General features: G+C 38.3%; 1 pseudogene; it reads right to left on the bottom strand.

The window, feature by feature from the left end:
* Window positions 1-6,173: 6,173 nt before the first annotated feature.
* LOC140504855 (ubiquilin-1 pseudogene) lies at window positions 6,174-9,339 on the bottom strand (annotated as a pseudogene).
* Between the last annotated feature and the right edge of the window lie 5,599 nt (window positions 9,340-14,938).

Here is a 14,938-nt window from a genome sequence, read left to right as displayed (position 1 = left end):
AAAAGAACTGTGATAAATGTTTTTGCACATGTGAGTCTTTTCCCTATTTTTATGATCTCTTTGCAATACAGCCCTAGAAGCCGTATTGCTGGGTCTAAGGATATGCGTATTTTTATAGTCCTTTTGGCATAGTTCAAAATTGCTCTCTGAAATGGTTGGATCAGCTCATAGCTCCACCAGCAATGAATTAGTAGTGTTCCAGCTCTTCCACATATTCTCCAAGATTTATCATCTTCCTGTTTTGTCACGTTAATCAATCTGATAGGTGTAATGTGGTACCTCAGAATTGTTTTGATTTGCATCTCTCTAACCAATAGTAATTTAGGAGATTTTATATGACTATAGATAGCTTTAATTTCTTCCTCTGAAAACTGCCTGTTCATATCCTTTGACCATTTATATATTGGGGAATGACTTGTATTCTTATAAATTTGATGCAGTTCTCTATATATTTTAGAAATGAGGCCTTTATCACAGACACTAGTAAAGATTCCCAGGTTTCTTCTTTCCTCCTAATCTTCTTTGAATTGACTTTCTGTGTGCAAATTTTTTTAATTTAATATAATGAAAATTATCCATTTTGCATTTCATGATATTCTCTATCTCTTCCTTGGTCACAAATCCCTCCATTCTCCATAAATCTGAGAAATAAACTATTCTTTGCTCCCCTAATTTGTTTACAGTATCAGCCTTTACATCCAGATTGTGTACCCATTTGGACTTAATTCTAACATATGATGTAAGGTATTGGTCTGTGTTCCATTTCTACCACACTATTTTCCAGTTTCCCCAGCAGTTTTTGTCAAACAGTGAGTTCTTATCCCAGAAGCTGGGGTCCTTGGTTTTGTCAAACAGTAAACTGCTATAATCATTGACTACTATCTTGTGTACCTAACCTATTTCACTGATCTACCCCTTTATTTCTTAGCCAGTACCGAGTAGTTTTGATGATGGCTGCTTTCTAATATAATTTAAGATATGCCATGGCTAGGTCACCTTCCCTTACATTTCTTTTCATCATTTCTCTTGATGTTCTGAATCTTGATATTGTTCTTTTCTATCTCATTCAAACAATTTTTGGTAGTTCGATTGGTATGGTACTGAACCAATACATCAGTTTGGGTAGAATTATCATTTTTATTGTATTTGCTTGGAGTGCACATGAGCAACTGATGTTTTTCCAGTTACTTAGATCTGACTTTATTTGTGTTAAAGTGTTTCATAATTGTGTTCATATAGTCCCTGGGTCTGTTTTGGCAGGTAGACTCTCAAATATTTTATGGTGTCTGTAGTAACTTTAAATGGGATTTCTCTCTTTATCTTTTGTTGTTAGGCTTTGTTAGTCATATATAAAAATGCAGATTGTTTATGTGGGTTTATTGTGTATCCTGCAACTTTGTCAAAGTTGTTTATTATTTCATGCAGTTTTTTACTTGATTCTCTAGGATTCCCTAAGTAGATCATCATATTATCTGCAAAGAGTGATAACTTCGTTTCTTCTTTGCCCATTTTATTTCCTTCAGTTTCTTTTTCTTCTCTTACTGCTAATGCTAACATTTCCAGTACCATATTGAATAACAGATGCACATCCTTGTTTCACCTCTGATCATATTGGAAATGAATCTAGTTTATCCCCACTACATATAGTGCTTGCTAATTATTGTAGATAGATACTACTTATTATTAAGGAAACTATGGTCTCCAATGTTTTCAATAGGAATACATATTGTATTTTTTCAAAAGCTTTTTATCCATCTATTGAGATAATCAATCATATGTTTTCTGTTAATTTTATTGTTGATATGATCAATTATGTGGATAGTTTTCCTAATATTGAACCAGCCCTGCATTCTTGGTATAAATCCTACCTGATCATAATGTATTATTCTCATGATAAGTTGCTGTAATCTTATTGCTAACATCTTATTTAAAATTTTTACATCAATATTCATTAGTAAAATTGGTTTATAATTTTGTTTCTCTATTTTGACTCTTCTCAGTTTAAAAATAAGAACCATATTTGTATCATAAAAAAATTGATAGGACTCCACCAAATTTCCCAAGTAGTCATGTATAGCATTGGAATTAACTGTTCTTTAAATGTTTCATAGAATTCACTTGTAAATTCATCTGGCCCTGTTATATTTCTTCCCTAGGGAGTTCATTGATGGCTTATTCAATTTCTTTTTCTGAGATGGAGTTATTTAAGTATTTTACTTCTTTTGTTAACTTGGGAAGTTTATATTTTTGTAAATATTCATCCATTTCACTTAGATTGTTAAATTTATGGGCATACAGTTGGGCAAAGTAATTTCTAATTATTGTTTTAATTTCCTCTTCATTGGAGGTGAGTTCACCTTTTTCATTTTTGATACTAATAATTTGGTTTTATTCTTTCTTGTTTTAATTAAATTGACCAAAGGTTTATCAGTTTTGTTCCTTTTTTTTTGGAAATCCAGCTTTTAGTCTTATTTATTACTTTGATAGTTTTCTTAATTTTGATTTTATTGCTCTCTCGTTTGGTTTTCATTATTTATATTTTGTTATTTACTTGAGAGTTTTCAATTTGTTCTTTTTCTCGTTTTCTCAGTTGCACACCCAATTCCTTGATTTCCTCTTTCTCTATTTTATCCATGTAAGCATTCAGAGATATAAAACTTGCCCTAAGAACTGGGTTTGTTGTATCCCATAAGTTTTAGTAGGTTGTCTTATTATCATTTTCTTGAATGAAATTGATTTTTTTCTATGATTTGTTGCTTGATCCACTCATTCTTTAGGATTAAATTATTTAATTTTGTTAAATGCAAGGACCCCAACATATAAAGGAGGGCCTGCTGTATAGGTTCTTTGATCTCCTTTTCTAAAAGGAAAGGCAACTTTTGAGAGGATCAGCAATCACTTTAATCAAGCACATGTATCACTCACTTAGTCCAGGGGGAAAAGTCAATACCCTGAACTTTGGAGAAAAGATGGAGATATCAAGATGAACCAGCAGTACTTGCAGCTACCTGACATAAGCAATACATATATCATAGATCAACAGACAGATGCAGTTGTCTAACCATTACATACATACATATTTACCAGAGAGTGAAGCAACAACATCTGGGTTTTCAAAACAGGGGGGCTGCTTAATGGCTTGGCAGAGAATCATCTGGTACACAAACTTTTTTCTAAAAACTAAGCCCCAAAGTAAAACCTCACCTCAGAGTATTTATATATTTTTCAGATCCAGAGGGCATCACAACCCTTGAGAACCAGTGCCTCTTTAACAAAAGGTGTGGACCTTCCTACAAATTTTCCCAGGCCTATTAATGTGTGGGGAAGATCTTTAATCACATTATTCAATCAGAGGAACTTAATTACATTAAAACAAAAAATCCATTATTAATACAAGTTTCCAATTAATTTGTGGTCCATCTTTCCATGGCCCTTTTTCATGTAATTTTTATTACATCATCATCTGAAAAGGATGCACTGACTATTTCTGCCTTTCTGTACTGAATTGTGAGGTTTTTATGCCCTAGTGCATAGTCCTTTTTTGTGTATGTGCCATGTACTGCTGAGAAAAAGGCATATTCCTTTCTATCCCCATTCAATTCTCTCTAAAGGTCTATCCTATCTACCCTTCTCAGACATCTATTCACCTCCTTAACTTCCTTCTTATTTACTTTGAGTTTAGGTTCATCAATTTGAGAGAGGGGGAAGTTGAGGCCCCCCACTACTTTAGTTTTGCTGTCCATTTCTTCCTGTAACTCCCTTAAGTTGTCCTCTAAGAGTTTGGATACCACACTCTGTAACAGTAATAAAAATGAAAAGACCTTTCTCATTCATTAATATGCCCATATGACCCGCTTAAATCACCTGGAAGCCCAAGTCACATGTGGTGGGAGGAGCTTGCTGAACAGGTGGAACAGGAAGGATGGAGCAGAACTGGGAGGAAGTGAGTGAGAGTGTTGGGTCAGAGTAGAGAGGACACAGGCAGCACACATGGCAAGGCTCAGGTTCATGAGTGTTTACTTGTACAAAGGCCCTGGCTGCCAGGGGCAAGGATTGGGAATGGTTTTGCTCTCTGGATGATCATATTTATTAACGTCTTGGTCACCATGACAGATTTTGCTTTCTGGTTCTGGGGATTTGGCTTTCTGGTGTCTAAATAAATGATTTTCTTCTGCCTTCTTTATAGAGAGTCTTTTATATTTTGCAGTTGAGAGCTATGCTGGCACATTCATAGTCACCACCAGTGTTATAAATATTGCCTTGGTGATACAACCACTTGGTGCATATATGTTTAGTAATGATATTATTTCATTTTCTCCTTCCTTATCTTTTTCGATTAGATCTAATTTGACTTTTGCTTTGTCTGAGATTAGGATGGCTATCCTTGGGTTTTTTTTTTTTCACATCAGCTGAAATATGTATTGCGCCATCCTTTTTCCTTTATCCTATGTGTATTCACCTATTTCAAATATGTTTCTTGTAAACAACATATTGTAGCATTATGGTTTTGAATCCATTCTGCTGTCTGCCTCTGTTTTCTGGGAGAGTTCATCATGTTCACATTCAAAGTTACTTTTGTTTTAAGTGATTGCTGTCTGTGTTTTTCTCTCCAATCTATTGTCCCCTCTCCAATTATGCTATTATTTGTCCCTTCTCCCTTTTCCTCCTCTAGAGTTTTACTTTTAAGCACCTCCTCCTTCAGTCTCCCCTCATTTCTATCAGCCCCACCTTTCCCTTACTAGTTCTTCTCTCCCTTCTAACCACCCCCTTCCTTTTCTTTCCCTTTTCCTCTCCTATTATCTATAGAGTAAGTTAGATTTCTATACTTAACTGAGTATGTTATTTCCTCCCTACACCAAATCTGATGAGAGCAAAGCTCAAACAATGCTCATCTCCCTCCCTTCTTTCCCTTTACTATAATGTTTTTGTGCCTCTTCATGTGCTGTAATTCACCATTTTCTGCCTTCTTTCCTCTTCTCCCATTACAATACCTTCACACCATCTAATTAAATTTTTATCTTCACATCAGTTAATTTATTACCACCCCCTCTATCTATGGATATCCCTTTTAAATGGCATAAGAAATATATAATTCTCAAAATAAACAAGCATCGTCCTCCCTTATAGGGATGTAAACAGTTTGCCCATATTAAATAACCATTTTTTCCATTTACTTTTTTATACCTCTCTTAAGTCTTGTATTCGAAGATGAAATTTTCTATTGGACTCTGTTCTTTTTCTCAGGAAAGTCTGGAAATCCCGTATTTCATTAAATGTCCATCTCCTTGCCTGAAAGATTATGCTCAATTTTGCTGGGTAATTGATTCTTGGTTGTAGTCCAAGCTTCTTTGCGTTGTGGAATGTCATATTCCAATTCCTATGATTTGTTTTTTGAAGTGCAAAAGCTAGAGATTTATTGTTATTTTGTGATTAATAAATTGTCAAATTGACTATGACATTTTCCCACATCTAAACCACCATTCACCAGTACAGAAGTTGGTACTTATCTAGACTGAGGAACAAGGCAGAGAGAGCAGACATGTGAATATCATTGTTAACACAACTTGCATTCTTCGTGCCTGTGCAATGTACATTATTCTTGCCAAGGAAAAGTGTCTGAACAGATTAGTGGGACAATATAGCCTCCACAACCATTTTTGTAGCAAGCAGTTATAGAAGTAATAGAATTGAGCTTCAATATTTCCCTTGATTTTATTGATCTGCATCCCTCTTACTTGAACATATTTCAGTTTTTTTAAACCATACACAAGGGAAAAAAAAACTCACCTAAGAGAATACTGAACCAGTCAGCCAAATAAATGATTAACTTCTAGATCATCTTTGAATTTGTCTTCTAGGAATGTACCACCCTAACAGTTTGAGAATTAGGCAAATAGGATTTCTCTGAAAGAAAGGCTGTGTAAAGAAAAGTCCAATGTTCTTACTATATAGTTAGAACAACTCTTGAACCTTTATCTGTAAATTATATTTCTACACTACCCTATATCCATTTCAATTCAAATAGATTCTTGGTTACCAGGTATAATCTTGGTCCAGTTTGGAGGCAGATTTCCTCCAAAATGTGTCCTCTCTGAACCTCTGAAAAACATAATGTTCAACTATTCTTATAGGACTACCAAACCACTTCGGAAACAAGTGACTCACAAATCATTTTTAATTCATTTATTACCTGTGTACAAGAGAAATAGCTGATAAACCTAAAAGAAAGTTTTATTTTTACATGGTGGTTAAAAGTAATTGAAATATCATGACACTTTCAGTGAAAGTAACATTTCTAATTACAAATCATAATGCATGTTAGAATCGCTATGGTAAAGCAGAAAAGCCTTAGGCAAAAGCACTTTCTGCGAATAATATAGTGTTTCTTCAGGCTACTCAGAGACTAAAAGCTAATTTACAGTTGATCTGTGAATATCAAAACAATGTAAAATTAAATGTACTCTTAAAGAGTTATTCAGGATCAGCATTTTTACTATATTTTAAATGAAATTGCCTAAACAACACTTTTGCTGAGAGATGTTTATCAAAGTTCCTGTGAGATTCTGCACAACTAGGAAAGTATCTGTTTGCATATTTAATTGTTCTCTCTCTTTTTTATTGGTTACAAGTGTACTGCTTAGTTAATTCTATTGTAATGGATGTTTCTCAAAATGCACAATTTCAGATGTGTATACTATATTTTATACAAACGAAGTGAAAATGTTCAATAAGTAGTATAAATCTTACAGCACTCTGCTAGCAAAAATACATGCCTAAGTCACAATAGGAAATATTATACCACAAATTGTAGCATCAAATAATATTTCTTTTCAATACTTTTTATTCGACATAAATTACAACCAGACTAATGTTTAAAAAGCAAATGAATTGGACAGTTGCAGGACAAAATCTGCCCACCCAGCTGTAAAAGCTGATATCTGTTTCCAAAAATCACAATAAATGAAGAACAAAGAGAAGTGTTTGATGGCTGCAACATCTTTGAGAGAAAAAGCATTGATTTCCACCATTGGAAAAAAAACCAAAACAAAAGTTATGCACTCCACCTTAAAATGCATGGCATTGATTTAGTTTTTAACAGGACAGAATTCCAAAAATCAAAATGAAATAAGGCAGGCATTTTAAAGATTTAAGAGCCATTATGAAAAAAAAATTACATTTTTTTCAAGATACAGAAATGTTGTTATGATGACTGGGAACCCAGTAGCCTTTCAATGGCTGCATTGATGTCTCCTCCTGCTGCTATTAGAGCCTGTAAGTTTGCTTCATGGTTCAAGAAACCCATTACACTGAGCTGTTCTAGTTGCTGCTGAAATCTGACTTCTGGATTTTGTAACTGAGAGTTTGTCCCTGCAAGAGCCTGCAACATTTGCTGAATAAACTGTTGGTGTCCAGGTTCTGTAGTTCCTGATGACGGACTTGTGTTTTCGTTAGGTGCCGAACTACACACATTAACTCCTGTAGAGCTTCCAGTGTTTCCCAATCCCCACAGGCCAGGAGGAAACCCTGATCTAAGCCCTGATGCTTCTATTGCTAACGTCTGTAGACCCTGTTGAATCTGTAATAAGGCCTGCATCATTCTAGGATTTGACATTTCTGACAGCGTGTCCAGATTCTGTATTTGTTTAAGGAAATTTGGAAGCTGTTGTCTCATTTGTTCTTGAAGTGGAGGATTTCCAACAAATAGGGGATTATTCACCATCATCTGTGAAGCAAAATCAGGATTCTGGCTTAATGACTGCATCACACTCCTCATGTAGGGTGCAGATAACATGCTCTGCATAAGCTGTGAATTTTCAGTTATGTGTTGCAATAGCATTCCAGGTGTGTTGAACATACCAGATCCCACTCCAGGTCCCAAATTTAGCATAGTATTACTCTGTCCAATAGCGCTAGTAGTGCTACTGCTAACATTGCTACCAGTGCCACCAACATTGCTGGTGGTGTTACTGCTGCTTGTTGAATTCTGGGTACCAGACTGTGGAGCCAATGGGTTAGGTAAAGGATCCCTATTCTCTGTACAGGAAGGCTGGCTTCCTTCACCAGAGGATGAATTGCTCACAAATGAAGCAAATGGGTTAAAACCAAACTGTTCTTGTGCTGCATTCAACAATGGTTCCTGAATATCAGGGTACATATGCCTCAAAGCATTGTTTCCACCTCCTATATTTTCAAGATTACTCAAGGCTCTGTCTTGATTTCTCATCATTTCCGGTATCATTGCTGGATTTCTTGCAAGTTCTAAGGTTTGTTTCATTATTTCTGGATTATTAATCATGTGACTAATCTCTGGATTTCATTGTATTAACTGCTGCATTTGAGGACTGGCCATCAGATCAGGATTTGAAAGCATGCTCTGAACAAAGAGATTTTCCATAATCTGAGCCATCATTTCTGGAGCTGCCACAGCACCTGATTTTGTAGTTCAAAGAAGCTGAATGTATTCAAGCCCCAACTACTCAGACCTGCAAGACCTCCAAGGTCATCTAAACCAAAAGGGTTACTATTTGTAGAAACTGGTATGGAGTTATTATTGGGAGATGCTGATGTGGTAGAATTACATCCAGTGGTGTTTGTTTGCTGAACCAGATGATCTTGAGTTCTGTTTTGTGTTTTTATGACAAGGTGAACAGTAAGTCCATCATGTATTCCATGTTGACTCAAAGTATCTTGTTCTTTTACGATTTTTCCAGCAAATATTAACACAAGTTGATCAGGCTGCAACTTGAGTCGTTTGGACATTTTTTCCTTAAACTGCTGGACAGAGCTGGTTTCCGGCACAGCAAACTCCTCCTTCTCCTTTGGGGTCTTCACGGTGACTAGGATGATCTTGGGGTTGCCTGGGGGGGTCACGGGCACCATCTACTGCAGTAGGGCCTGAGGGGCCACTGCTCTGGCCGCTCTGGGCCATGGCGGGGAGGTGAATCAGGTGAGGAGCGAGGCTTCCATGAGGTAACGGTGGCTGCAGGTCCCGAGGCTGAGGAGGGGCGGGGGAGGGAAGGAACAACTATGAAAGGGGGAGGTGGGAGCCTCAGGAAGCCCCCTACCACGGAGTGAGGAGCTGTAGGGGCACTGGGGCAGGTCCGGCCCTTGGCTGCTGTTTCCCGCTGCTTTGACTTTCACTTAGTGCTCTGACCCTACCTACACACTCACTCGCTGCCTAACATCCAGTGCCGTTGCCTGGTGTTTCCTCATCCCTCCCCCCCTCCTCTCCTTCCCTCTTCCCACCTATGATCTTTTAATGGAGAAGCTGCAAGGTCCTACGAGATCCTGACTGTTGTTCCTCCACATTTGAATTGTTTCTTTATGGACTTGAAATATTTTCTCCTTGACCTGATAGTTCTGGAACTTGGCAACAATATTCCTTGGCATTCTCAATTCCAGATCTCTTTCAGGAGGTGATTAGTGAGTTCTTTCAGTGCCTGTTTTGCCCTCTTGATCTAGGACCTCAGGGCAGTTTTCTTTGATGATTTCTTGGAAGATACTGCCCAAGACCACTTTTTCATCATGGCTTTCTGGTAGACCAATAATTCTTAGATTTTTTTTTTTTTTCTCCCTGATTTATTTTCCAGGTCAGTTGTTTTTCCAGTAAGATAGTTTACATTTTCCTCTACTTTTTTCATTCTTTATATTTGATTTGACTGGTTCCTGATGCCTCATAGGGTCATTAGCTTCTAATTATCCAATTCTAATTTTTAATAAATTGTTTTCTTCAGTTGCCTTTTGTACTTACTTTTCTGTTTTTTCCAGTTTTCCCAGTTAAATTTTGTACCTCAATATCCATTTGGCCAGTTTACTTTTAAGGAACTGTTCTCTTCAGTGAATTCTTTTTTTTCCTTCATTTTCTCAATCATATCTTTAAAACCATTGGACAATTTTTATTTTATCTATCTTATTTGAATTTTAAAATCCTTCTTAAGATCTTCCAAGAAAGCTTTTTGGGCTTGAGACCAGCTCATATTCCCTTTTGAGGTTTCAGATGAGGTTTCAGATTGTCAATGTTGTCCTCTTCTGAATTCATATTTTGATCTTCCCTGTCCCTACAGTAAGATTCTATGGTCTTTGCTTTTCTAATTTGCTTCTTGCTCATGGTGATTGCCTTTTTCCTGGCTTTTAAAGTGGATCTCACTTCTGGGGCACAGGGGGCTCTGTCCCACATTTCTTATTCTGGGAGTTTGGGCCTGGTTTCTGACTTTGTGTGTTGTGCCTCTAGGTCTTTTAGCTAGAAACTTTATAATGCTACAGTTTACCTGGTGCTGAGCTAGTTGGTGTGTGCCAAGGCTGAGGCCAGGTGAAGTCTTTCTGACTTTCCCAGGGGTTATACTAATCTCCTGGCCTGAGATATTGGGGAGGTGGCCTGGCTGTGGGAGGTTTCCTCCTCCTTTAGGTCTGGGATAGAGCACACAAAGGGTCAGGAGCTATTGAAGCCCTGTCTGCACTGATGTCTGTCCAATTCCCCCAGCTGTGCTAGGGCACACCTGGCATCCTGGTGTTTGCACTTACTGGCTCCACCCTGCTGGGTCTCAGGCACTTCTGCTGGACCACTGAGGTGGTGCTTTCTGGGAAAGTTCCTGTCCTGCACTGGTCTTCTTCAGATACAACAAGGGGAATCCTTCCCATTGATCTCTATAGCCTCCCAAGCTGAAAGACTGCTGTTCCCCTTCTACTGGAGCCACTATTCCATGATTTTTCCTGGGGAAATATTCTCTGGGTTTTTTGAGGACAACAAGGGCACTTACAGTTTACTCTGCCATCTTGGCTCCTGGAAGTTCAAGGAAGTGATTTCCAAACTTTTAGTCTGTGGGCTGATCACTCCAGTTGTGACTGCACCTGCTGTCATGGTTGCTACACTTTTTCTCACTCAGTTCTACTGGACTCTTGTTCTGTGCTGAGAGGCTTGGAAATCCTCAGTGCTATTTCTGATTTAGTCTGCCCCGGCATTTCTCCTCTGCTATGGCTATGGTTGAGTCTTGCCTGGAGCAGCCCACCTGCTCTGTTCTCCCCCAGCCTTGTGCTTGTGCAGGATGTGGATTCATCCTGTTGACCTTCCAGGCTGTCCTGGGTTGTAAATCTGCCACTCTCTGTCCCTTAGTGGATTCTGCTACTCTAAAATTTGTTCATATTAACTTTTTAGAGGTATCTGAAGGAGTTTGTGGAGCAGCTTGGGTGAGTCTTTTCACTCTACCATCTTGGCTCTTCCCCTCCCACTTCATTGTTTTTTTTGGGGGAACGAATTCTACCCTCAAAAGTCCTTATCCCTAGCTTATGTTACCTGCAAATGTTCTCAAGATCTCTCTCTTCCCTGGAACAAGGTAGTCTGTCTTTAGTTGCATGGAAACAGGTTTTGACAAATGAAGACTACAGCCTTTACTCCTGGGTGCAAGGCACAGGCATTCACCAGAAGAGAGTTCTACAGCCCCATCTTCATTATTTATTTTGTGTCTGTGCTATAGTCTAGATTTAGAGGGGTGGAGAGGATTGAGGGTTTCTGTTGTCTATAAAATGAGGAAATGGATTAGAAATTATCCCTGAGATCGTGGGAGAAATGTATTATGAGGGCTATGACTTTGAGCAAGTGGCAGAATGGGGACATGAACTCCTGCTCTTTCAACTGCATCATGTTATGGTGTGAGGAATTTTGCAGACATCTTATCTTTGGGGACCAATACAAATAAATTTAAAGCAGCTATTCCAGAATGGAGAACAAGGGAAGTCATGCTGTGACAAGGTAAAACCCATGAAGGGAAGTATTGTGGGGATAAACAGGATCAAATTCCCAGCCCTAGGAGACAACATTCTCTTTAAGGTACCTGTTAGAGAAATGGGTCTTAAACAAGGGTATATGGATAGCTTTCAAGGAATCTATGAAAATTGTTGGGAAAAATTACATCTTTGCTGCAATATAATTTTTATATCTTTTGTAATAATATCTTATATCTTATATAAATACATGATTCTGAGAAGAGATCTATTGGTTTCACCACATTGACAAAGAGTTCTATGATGCACAGAAAAGTGTAAGATTCCTTCTATTAGGGGATGTATGAGGCAGGAATCAGCCTCTAGAATGAGTGTGGGAGCCCTAGAAATTCTGCCAGGGGTGAAACCTGCATGGTTTGCAACAGAACAGAATAACTCTACAAATGATTTCCTCTGAGTAATGTGCTTTCCAAACTTTTAATGTTACAGCTTTATATAAGAGGTTAACATAGTTACTGTTATTGAAAATTCTGAGAGGGCATCTGGTGTAATGGAAAAACTCCTCTTAGCCTCATACTTCCCCAACTGAGTTGGGGGCTCCTTGTGGTTTTGATTTAGAACCTATACCCTGGGCAGGTCACTTAACTTTTCTTCTTGTCAAATGACTCACAGCCAAGTGCTGGCTTTATAAATATATTTAAGGAATCTGGGAATGGGGATAAGAGTTGGTAGGGGTGGAAATATTTTCCCCTGGACAAACGGAAATGCATCTAGAGTGGAAGAATCTTATAACTGAAGTCACTTTCCAATTTTAAGGTTCCTCCCAGCTTTGACAGTCTATGTTTTTAGAGTTCTTTCTATCTTCCTCTGCCTGATGAAGGGGTTTGACAAACAAGGACATCTTTAATATCAGATTCCTTGGTCTCCTATCACCCAGTCTACTCTGCTGAAATTTACTGGGGATACTGAAAAGCATTTAAGTCTGAGGACCTACGTTCAGATCCATTACTAATTGCCTTGGGTAAATCACATTCCCCCTCCCTGTCTTTTTTCCCCAGATTTGAAAAATTAAGGAGTTGAACTAGATTTCTCAGGTCTCTTTCAGCTCTAAATTAATAATCCTAAATACTTGATATGAGGTGAATGCACCACAACTTCTCACGGTACAGAGGCTGGGAGTTTCAGGATTCTAGGGGCAACTTCATATACTAGGGGCATCTTCAATACTGGTGAATTCAAGGACACTTTGGATCACAAGAGGCTCTGTTTTTCTTTCCAAGTGCATTGTTCTTCTCTCCTTCCTCCCTCTCCTCCTAGCCCATTATGGAAACATACCTACTCAAGATGTCTTGAATTCCCAGGAAAATGAAGACATGGGATGGGTGCAGTGTCCTTTATTAATACATGACACAAGTTTTATAGATGGGGCCTGGTTCATGTCCCCATGTCCCCTTATCTATATAAAGGGAGGTAGAAGTGGAGATGGGATTGGGGCTAACATAATCATGTCATGTTTCTGCTTACTAAGGGAAGGCCTCTTCACATCCCACTCTATGAATTCCCAGGTCTGGGCATTTTCTTAGGCTCTTGTTAGAACCTATCTGCTTGCAAACATATGCTGATCACTGTTAACCCAGACCTAAAAGTCTGGGTAGATGTTACATCTCTAGGAAACCCAAGGAGGAAAATGAAGGAAGGGGATGGAGACAGAGATTTCCCAAAGCACCAGGGACTAGATTTATTATCAGAGAGGGAAGATGGCTGAAGGCTGAAAATATGACCTCAGAAAAGAAAAGTGTGGCTGAGCTTCATAGCTGCCAGGTTGCCTAAGGAGATCACCTTGTCTGCACCTCCAATTCCCCTCCCTGAATCCTCTTCACTTCATGGCCTTGTCCCATCCACCTAACAATTCTGGGTTCAATGTTCACAGGCACTATTAGCTTTCTTTTCCTTCCTCTATGGAATCACCAAGTGTCTAATCTCACTTGTACAAAAACATAGCAACCTCCCTTAAAGCATTCCTATCCAGTGGTTATTCAACTTCTGCTTTGTGTTCTTCAAAGATGGAACAGCAGGACATCTCTAAATGTTGACCAAGAGTAAGAAGAAGGTGGAAAGCAGAGGAATGAGAGCCTTTCAAGTGCCTGAAGACACAGATATTATGTCTGCTCTGCTTAGTCTCAGACCTGGAAGCTATAGAGAGTAAACTTTTTCATACACTTTTTCATACACAGAATCCCAGTTCTGGTTTAGAGAGCCAGAGCAGAGAGAAGAGAAATAGTAAGAGTACATGAAGACTCCAGTCAAGGGAAAGGGGTATGGTAACCTTGTCCTATTGCATTTTTGGGGGGGCATGTCTATTGGAGCCCCAGTGAGATCACTTTAACATAAGTAACCCACCCAAAATTAAATGATAAGACTTAATGACTCCATTTATGCTTCTGCCTTCAAAGGACTACCACTTTCCCAAACTTAGGTTGAGTCCTAGTTTGTGTAACAATCTTCCCCATACCACCATGGTAGGATTGAATGAAAGCCCCTGAAAAGATTGAAATATATATATATATATATATATATATATATATATATATATATATATATATATATATATATATATATATATATATATATATATATACATATATATGTATATATATGTATATATATGTATATATATATTATATCCTCAGTAAGGGAAAAAGGCAGGTAGGTGAGGCAGTGGAAAGAGGACCAGGTCTGTGTTAGCAAAACATATTTTCCTGAGTTCCACTCTGGACTCTGAGCAAGTCATTAAAACCTGTTTGCCTCTGTTTCCTCATTTATAAAATGAGCTAGAGAAGGAAATGGAAAACCACTCTAGGATCTTTGCCAAAAAACCGCAAAGACCTAGAGTGCAGTCCAACAAGGCATTTTAAAGGTATGTGCATCTTCCTTTGGAGTGGCCTGAGAAGACATCATTTGAAATTTTCCTGGCAAAAGCAAGGCAATCCTGATTGGCAGACATATTCATGAGGGGGTAAGTTAAGAGTTTTCAGTTCTTCTCTATTACTTCATCATAAGGGATTTAGTGGAAACGACTGAGCCAGGTGTTGAACTCCTAGAGAAAGGGGAGCATAACTTAAAGGGTAGATTACAAGAAAAGCTGAATCCAGGCAGTGTAACAAGTGAGGTGAACCTCAAAGGAGGAGAGGCTTCTGAGCGGGGTTCTGCAAAGTGGTAG

The sequence above is a fragment of the Notamacropus eugenii genome, chromosome 5 (genome assembly GCF_028372415.1).
Source record: "Notamacropus eugenii isolate mMacEug1 chromosome 5, mMacEug1.pri_v2, whole genome shotgun sequence".
Taxonomy (NCBI): domain Eukaryota; kingdom Metazoa; phylum Chordata; class Mammalia; order Diprotodontia; family Macropodidae; genus Notamacropus; species Notamacropus eugenii.
Note: the sequence above shows the minus strand (reverse complement) of the source record. Positions and strands in the feature narration are given on the sequence as shown.